Genomic DNA, 9,359 nt, shown 5'->3' on the forward strand with positions numbered 1-9,359 from the left:
CTCTCTCTCTCCCCTTTACCTCTCCTCCTTTGTTCTAATCCTTTTCCCCTTTCTTTTCTCTCTTTTTCCTCTCTCTCCCCTTTTTTAAATTTCTCTTTTTCTCCTTCTCTCCCTTTCCCTTCCCCCCCCCCCCCTTTTTTTTTTTTTTTTTTTTTTTTTTTTTTTTTTTTTTTTTTTCCCCCCCCCCCCCCCCCCCCCCCCCCCCCCCCCCCCCTCTCTCTTTTCCCCTTTTTTTTCCCCTTTCTTTTCCCCTCTTCCTTTCCCCTTTCTTCCTTCCCTTTTTTTTCTTCCCCTTTTTTTCCCCAAAAAGGCTTTTGGCATGTCGCCACATTTTTTATTATCCCCATCCTCCCATCTCTTCACCTCATCGCCACCCACCATCAAATATCAGCAGCTCACCTTTCCCCTCACCCTCACCAACTCCCCTCACCAAACATATCTACTCACCAACATCCCCCTCAAACATCACCCTATATCCCCATCATCATATCCTCATCACCAAACTCACTCATATCTTTATATCATTATTACCCTCTGGATTCTTGATATATTTTTTGGTATTACGGTTACGGCCGAGATCCCATATTCCAGGATGTTATAGATCTCTCCTTGATCCTCTTAATAAAGAATTGAGGTTTCTTTTCGATCCTTTAAAACGAATCGTGGCTCCTTGATCCTCTTAATAAAAAACCGGGTTTTCTTCCAATCCTTTTAAAAAAAAGTTTGGGGTTTTCTTTTGTTTTTAGGTTAGGGAAACGAAGGGACTTTATCATGGTGTGAAAAGGAACCAGTAGCATGTGCAAAAAACACTAAAATTTTTAGGATTTAAAAACCACAATATTGTTTTGTCTCCTATCAAGATATCTTCTCCTTTTTTTCTTTTTTTTTTTCTTTTTCTTTTTTCTTCTTTTTTTTTTTTTCTTCCTCCTCCCCCCCTTCTTCTTTTTTCTTTTTTCTTCTTTTTTCTTTCTTTCCCCCCCTTTTCCCTTTCCCTTTTTCTTCTTCTTCTTCTTCTTCCTTTCCTTCTTCTTCTTTGTCTATCTTTTCTCAAACAAATTTTCATAAAGTATATTGCTCGAAACTTCAGTACAGAGTCACTAACACCCGCTTGTTTGCATCCTGTATAGAGCAAGGGTAATATTTGGCAATTAATGGCTTTTACCTTATTAGTGTGGGCGTATTTTAAATTTCCCTTTATACTGGGGGCAGTTTTGCTACGTCCCTTTTGATGGGCAGTATTGAGTACCTAAAAAAGGGGGGCAGTTTTGTAGACCTTATCGTGTGGGCGTATTGAATTTTATTTTAGTTGTCAGTTTTGCAAAGCCCTTTAGGTGGGCATTTTCAAAGTCCCTTTATTAGTGTGGGAAATTTTTGCTAAGCCCTTTCAGTGGGGCAGTATTGCAAACCCTTTATCTGGGCGATTGCTAAGCCCTTTTCAGTGTGGCGTATGCTAAGTCCCTTTTCATTTTGTGGGCAGTTTTGCTAAGTACCTTATCAGGGGGCAGTATTGCTTTACTATCAGTGGGGCAGTTTTGCAAGAATAATTAGTGTGGGCAGTATTTTTAAGTCCCTTTATTATTGGGGCAGTATGCTAAGACCTTACAGTTGGGCAGATTGCTAAACCTTATCAGTGGGGGCAGTATTGCTAAGTACCTTTGTGTGGGCATTTTGTTGAGTACCTTAAAATATGCGAAGTTTGCTGAGATTATTGATGTGGGCAAAAGCTGTGTACCTTTTTGTCTCTGATAATTATAAAAAAACTATCGTTTGGGTAGTTTTTTTGGGTGTGTTGGGTATTTTGTAGAGAAATTTCCTTTTGTAGATAGGATAAGAAGGCAATTTCTTGTTGATTGCAGTGCATGATATGTTTTTAATGGACGCTTTTTCCTTTTTAAGTCCCTCCGGATTATTTGCTTTTATAAAATGGACAGCATCGTTAAAAAATTTTTTTTAAAAAAATCAGGATGGTTATAAACCAAAGGGGAAAAACGTATATATATATTTGTTTGTAGACGTACAAGAAGGAAATTTCGAAAAAAGGGGGTCCATTCTGTTCAGCGTGTCCGAAAAGTCCGAGGCTCAGAAAAAAAAAAAAAAAAAATGTAAAATTGGAAGTATGAAAGGGTTTTACTTCATTATTGAGACATATTTTTTTACGTTTTGCCTCTTACATGAATTCGAGACCCCCCCTTTTTTTTTAAAAAATACTTTTAAAACATCCCAAAGAAATATCCCAACGTTCAATTTCGTCACGCCTGAGCGGGCCATCAGCCGTGCATTAACGGGGTTTGGAGTCCAGAACCCCATTAATGAGTAAGTCTCATAAAAAACCCCCCCCCAAAAAATTTTTTTGGTGAACGACGTGCGACCAGCCCCTCCCTCATAAAAGATATGTACAACAGGATAAAAAAACGGTTAAAAACTTAGAGCCCTTTTAATAAGGTCTGCGATCCCCCGGCCCCCTCCTGTTACCTGTTAATGCGCTTAATGGGCCCTTAAATCCGCCCCTCATTCCCCCATACGACCCCCCCCCCCCCCCTCCCCCCTTCCCTCACAATCAAATCCTCCCCTTTTCCCCCCCTCCTTTCCCCCCTCCCTTCTCTTCCCCTTCCCTTTTTTTCCCCTCCTTTCTTTCCCTTTTTTCTTTTCCCCTTTTTCCCTTTCCTTCTTTCCCCCTTCCCCCTTTTTCCCTCCATCTCTTCCCCCCTCCTTTTCCCCCCTTCTCCCCCTTCCCCCTTTCCCCCTTTCCCTTCCCCCCCTTCTTTTCCCCCTTTCCCATCCGACACACCATCGTCCTTTTTTTTCTTTTATTTTTTTATTTTGATGTTTGATGCGGAATACGTCGCCCCGCTGATGAGGGTCTCCCCCATCCTACAGGGATATTGGGGAGGAATAAAAAAAAGAAGCCCCAAGTCCGAAAAAAGCCATTATTTTCGCGGCCGTTTGCCGCCCAATTTTTAAAGCCTATAAAATCGACCCCCGGGGCCCAAAAACACACACACGCACACAAACACAACCACGAACACACACACACACACGCACGACGCAACGGGGCCCAATTTCCCCCCCCCGAAAAAGGAACTTGCGGCACCGGAACTCCACTCGGCGGCGGGGCGGCCGCTGGGGCCCAAACCGCTTTTGCCAGAAAGGCCCCCGGCTCTGGGTTTCCCTGTGGCCGAGGGAGGGGTGTCATTGAGTCCCGTCACTGGTTTTGCTTTTTTCATCCGCGTGTGTTTTTGTTAGAAGAGAGCGAGGGATGGGCGGGGGTTTGGATTAGTATATAATTTTTTCTCCCTACGGCGGCGAGAGAGGAGGCGGTGTCCCGGGCGGGCAACATGGACGGAGCCGGTCGCTTTTATCCGACAAAGCTGGGATTTGGTTTTTGGGGGACCGCGTGTGGACGTGTAAGGTTGGTGATGCTCTGTAGCAAAAAAGCGGGGGAGGGGGGGAAACAGTGGAAAGTGGAGTGTGAAAGTGTTCCGTGGAGCCCTACCCGTGACGATGCAGTGATGTAAAGCGGAGAGTTTTGAGTCCGCGTTTGCAGCAGTGGGCGGGCGCGCTGGGCCCCTCCCCTCGGCGGAAACCCTTTTTGTACCAACGCCCCCCGGTCGCCGCCCCGGAAAGGGGAAGTGACCCCCCCCCGCGAGCGGGGTGTGATGTGCACGGAGAGTGGTAATGCTTGCGCAAAGGGGATTTTGGGTGGCACCCCATTTTTGGTGAAATTTGGGAATTTGCGCCCCCGGTTCGGTCATTATGTCGAATTTGCGGGTGAAAGGGCGAAGAGGGATGCTCAGCCTGTGAATGGAGGGGGGCTTTCCCACCCGCAGTGACGATGTGCCAGCTTTTGATCACGTTTTTCGAATGTCGAGTATGTCTCTCAGCCCTCGGACGTTCGCACCCCTTATCAGTCATTCGACAGTCAAAAAGTCCATCAAACGATGACATTTCCCCGGAAGGGGCCACTCCTACGACATGAACAGGCCCGGCGTTTGACAGACCGGGGAAAATCCGCAGACTTTCGAGATGCGGAGGCGCCCACCAGTCCTTTTAATGAGAGGGGTGTGACCCAGCAGTTCGAATGCAAAGGGGGGGAACCAGTCGTTCGACAGCAAAAAAGGCGCCCCCCACAATACGAGAGCCAAAGGACTAGGGTTTCGAGTGCCCCGAGGGGCAGCAGGCCTTCGGTGCCCCGGGAACGACCCAGCGTAGAGAGAGAGGGGGGTGCACAGCGATGGAGATGGGACGGGGGGGGTGGGCGGGGGCATCCCTCGAGTACGGGAAGGAAAAACCCCCCATGCCCCGGGGCAGCATAGGGGCCCCTTAAAAAAAACCACCAGTTGTGCCCATGCCCCGCAAGGATGGACGTGCCCAGGAAAGCCCAAAAAAGGTCCACAGCCCCAGCCCAAAACGAAAGGCCCCAGAAAAGGAGCGCCACCCCTTCGAATTGCAAAGGGGGATGGCAGAGCTGGAAGTGCCCAAAAAGGCCGCCCGACGGCGATCCAGGGGAAGGGGGCGAAGAAGGCCGAGAAGGCAAAGCAAGAAGCGAAAGGCGAGAGGGCGAACGAGAGGCCGAAAAAGGAGAATGCGGGAAAGCCAAGGGGGGAGGAAGAGAAATCGAAAACTTTGCCCAGCCGTCGGAAATCCTGAAGCTCTAGCCAGCAGTGGAGAGGTGAGAAGGGGGCCCCCGTCGCCGAAAAAGCGAAGTGTAGCGAGGCAGCTGGAAACGGCGAGAACACCTCCAAAAAAAAAAGACAAGTAGCAAGGGTTTCCCTACTCGTCGGAAGAGTCCGGAGAGAGAGAGGGAAGGGCGGAGCCACACAAGAAAACGGCTCCTACAATTCGGACGACGAGAAGAGAGGAATCGTGTCGGCAAAACCCCGCCGGAGAAGCCAGAGGGATGGGGACCGACACGAGCGACGAGAGGCAGTCGGAGGGCGCTGAAGGGGACCTCCGCCGTTCGAGATGGGCCCCAAATACCCCGCGGCGTCGAAAAGAAGAAGGGGGGAGATCCCCCGCCGGAAATGGCCAAGGAGGCTCACTCAAAGCGAAGACGGGCAGAGCGACTCGCAGCAGGGGCGACGCCGAGGCGGGTGCAGTCCCCCTCCGACGGAGCGTCAAAGTCCACGGGGGTTGCACCCCGTTTTAGTTATGAAGAACCGGGGGTTTCCCCTTTGGGGTCGGCTTTCCGGGTGGGCAGCGGAGGACGAAAAGCGACGAAAGTAATATAGCCAATAAAACCAAATGATGGCAGGTGGGAAACCGAGGCCAAAAAGAAAGGGATATTGCGCGAGAGTGGGGGTTTTAGGCCCTCGACGCTCTCCACGTAATGAAAAAAAAAGACGAATCCAACACAGTACAGATCTCAGAGGTACGCTGCAGGAAGGGGGCGAATGCGGACCGCTGCCACCCGAGCGGAGGTCTGCTCATTGGTTAGGTACGCCAGGGTGCGAACATCCCGATACAGGGCCCTTTGCAGGGGATGGGAGTCACGCTGGGGCAGGAACTAGGCCCCCCGGGGTTCTTTGTAGTGAGGGTGGCGGATCGCTTCAAGGCGCGTCACGGACTGAATTAATCCCAAAAAAAAGTCAGGATTCGGGGGGAGGGACGTTTTAATGAACCGGAAAACGAGTGCCAAAAATCCCCGTGCCGCAGGCCCGAGAAGGGATCCAGACCGGAGAACCCCGGGCTGTGGCACCTTCCTTCGATGCCAGCTGTTGGCACACCAGCACGGGACCGGAGAGGGGCCTCCAATTCGTGGCCCCCTCCCAAAGCCCCCTTCAACCCCTAATGTACCAGCGCAGAATAGGGGTAGTTAAAAAAGTGGTTTCCCTCAACGCTTCCGACGAGCAAGACGAGGGGAGGGCGAAAGGTGTCGGCGGAGGCACGCGGATCCTGGCTGGGGGCGATACCTGCGTGCTGAGAGAGTACCAACCCCGCGGGGCATCTTCAGTGCCAGCGAGGCGGCCCTCTTCTACAACCTCCGCCCCCAGATCCCTGGGCTGAAGGGGGAGGAGGGCCACAAGGGACTGGGGAAAGGGGAGGCTGACGTGATGGGGCGGCGAACAGGCGGGAGCGAGAAACTTTCCCCCCCCAGGTGATCGGGCCCGATGAAGGATCCCAAGTCAATATACGAGATCGAAGCCCTTCCCATGCCGAGAGGCGAACAGTCGGGCCCTGATGACCCCGCCGTTTTCGAGATCGGGTGAGGCGACCCGGGGGAGGACCCAAGACTAAATAGAAAAATTATCATAATTATCGATTTTGCCCCGCGCATCGAAATAAACAATCTACGAACGTTTTAAATTTCTTTCCTTCCCCAGGCACCCGTCGAGATTCAGCCCGCGAGAAGGGTTATACAAAAAATTAAAAACTTTATACCGTCGCTTGTTCTCGAGGAAATCATCGATTAAACGATAGAGGACAGGGGTATGAAATTACGATCTTTGAAGCAAGGGCTCCCCAAGGACGCGTGGAAGGACATCAAGTCGGACTTCATCGTCAGTGTTCAAACGAGCAGGCAGGAGCCCCCGAAGAACCCCGAAAGCGCCCAAATTTCTCGGGAGAGGACGAGCAGGGCTGTGGAGCGAGCGAGGGGCGCCGGGCCCCGAGTCCCCAGGAGACACCCTTTGAGTCCTACCCAACGTGGACAGTAAAATCCAGACGGGCCACGAACAGGGCGAGGGAAACTCCCCCCGAGTACTCAGCTGAGGAGGACCCTGCCGTGAGCGGGGCCAGTCAAGGAGCCACTTTCCCCACGGAGGCCATGCAGGCGGTGGCCACGCTGCGGAAGTTGTGCGGAGCAGGGTGGGCGGAGCTGTTCCTGGCTCCTTGGCGACCTGGGGGCGGGGTGGCCAAGACGTGTCAAGCCCGGGAATGTCGTTTGTGTCGGAAATATTTAAAAAAAAATTATATCCAATACAAAAAAAAGAAAAAAGTGACCCGTGTGTTCGAAGAAAATAAAATAAACAAAAAACCACACAAACAAGAAAAAAACAATTTTTTTACACAATAATAAAAAAAATGGGCCCTGTCATTCGCATCCCCATAAGATTTTTTTTTTTTTTTTTAAACGCACAACGAGAAAGACACCTGAGGGCCAACATGACACAGGGGGATGCGTCCCAGTTCGGGTGTCGGTAAACGCGGCAGCCGTTGAGCGCGCGAGCGAATCTCACATTAAATTGCTTTTAAACTTTGAACAGGATGTCGTATATTTTGTGTGTGGGGGGGGGGGGGGTTTTGGGATTGTGTGTGGGGGGGGGGGGAATATGGATATGGGGTGTGGTGTGTGGTGTGTGTGTGGTGTGTGTGTGTGTGTGTGGTGTGTGGTGGTTTTTGGGGTGTGTGTGTGTGGTGTTTGTGTGGAGAGTGAGGAGTGAGTGGGAGTGAGGGAGAGTAAGAGAGAGAGAGTGAGGAGAGAGGAGAGGAAGAGAGAGAGGAGGAGGAGAGAAGGGGAGAAGAGAGAGGAGAGAGAGAGTAGAGGGTGGGGGGCAGAGAGAGAGAGGGGGGGAGGAGGAGAGAGAGAGAGAGAGAGAAGGAGAGGGAGAGAGAGAGAGAGAGAGAGAGAGGGGGTGGGGGGCAGAGAGAGAGAGAGAGAGGGCGGGAGAGAGAGAGAGAGAGAGAGAGGGCAGAGAGAGAGAGAGAGAGATTAAAGAAAATCAGACACAAAACGCCGACACTATATGGACGGAGAGACGGAAAACTCGACAAAGATAGGTTAGGGAGAAAGAGACGAACAGGCAGACAGAGATAGAGAAAAAAGAGGCAGATAGACTGAAAAAAAGAGAGAAAGCGTCGGATAGACAAACATCATCATCATCATCATCATCATCATCATTATCCTCTTCCTCATCATCATCATCATCATCATCATCATCACATCATCATCATCATCATCATCATCTATCATCATCATTATCCTCCTCCTCCTCCTCCTCATCATCATCATCATCATCATCATCATCATTATCCTCTTCCTCCTCCTCCTCCTCCTCCTCCTCCTCATCATCATCATCATCATCATCATCATCATCATCATCATCATCATCATCATCATTATCCTCTTCCTCCTCCTCCTCCTCATCATCATCATCATTAGTAATGAATGGTATCATAAAACCGATTCTAATGTGTACATTTTCTTTATAAGGATATTATTTATATGTAAAATACATAATGATTTATATATACTTTATATTGTCAAGGGAGAGCGGTTATTTCATTGCATAAATCTCTGTACATCTGTCTTTATTTATTTTCTTCTGTCTCCCTCTTTTCACACACACACACACACACACACACACACACACACACACACACCCCACAACACACAACACAACACACACACACACACACACACATATATATATATATAAAATATATAAATATAAATATAATATATATATATATATATAATATATATATATATATGAACGAGAGAGAGAGAGAGAGAGAGAGAGAGAAGAGGAGAGAGAGGGAGGAGGGGGGAGGGAGAGAGAGAGAGGAAAAGAGAGGAGAGAGAGAGAGAGAGAGAGAGAGAGAGAGAGAGAGAGAGAGAGAGAGAGAGAGAGAGAGAGAGAGAGGGGGACAAACAAACAGGCAGACACACACAGACACCCGCATCTCAATATGTCGCTGACAGGCTCACAAATCGCACCCAAGAATTTACAGATACGTTAACAAGTTAGACAGAACACCATTTAAGATAAAGAAACACAGATATACAGAATCACTTATTGATATTTCAGAAAAGCAGTCATACAACGTGATGAGTACCTATCAGAGCTCACAATATCACACACATGAAAAGACAATGTACATAATATGATTGTAATATACGCTTATGCTCCCGAATAAGAAAACAAACACTGTCAAGTGATTTTGTTTCATATCTCAGAAAAATGGTGTATTAATATAACCGGGATCCTCAATAAAAACATTGCCCCCAGCTATTACGATCTCAGCAGGAGTAACAAACCCCACACAGGTATAATATATTCAATAGGTGTAATCAGGGTATCGGTGCAAAATGCTTGTACCTTTTCACAATGTCTAATACACAGCCTTTTCTGGTTAATCATACAGTCCTCTCCGATACACCTGCTGTATCTGCAGTTCGAGGTGTCTGCATAGGGCACTAATATATATATATATATATATATATATATATATATATATATATATATATATATATTATATATATATATATATGGTGTTGTGTGTGTTGTGTTGTGTGTGTGTGGTGTGTGGGGTGTGTGTGTGTGTGTGTGTGTGTGTGTGTGTGGGGTTTTGTATGTATAAATGTGTATAAAGGTTATAATATTTATAGTATATATATTAAAATATATATATTATATATA

General features: G+C 48.3%; 1 protein-coding gene across 1 annotated transcript in view; it reads right to left on the reverse strand.

Moving 5' to 3' along the window:
* LOC119576434 (indole-3-acetaldehyde oxidase-like) overlaps positions 1-9,359 on the reverse strand; it is a gene marked incomplete in the record, with an annotated part of 33,612 nt that overhangs the window by 11,698 nt on the left and 12,555 nt on the right.

The sequence above is a fragment of the Penaeus monodon genome, chromosome 8 (genome assembly GCF_015228065.2).
Source record: "Penaeus monodon isolate SGIC_2016 chromosome 8, NSTDA_Pmon_1, whole genome shotgun sequence".
Classification (NCBI taxonomy): domain Eukaryota; kingdom Metazoa; phylum Arthropoda; class Malacostraca; order Decapoda; family Penaeidae; genus Penaeus; species Penaeus monodon.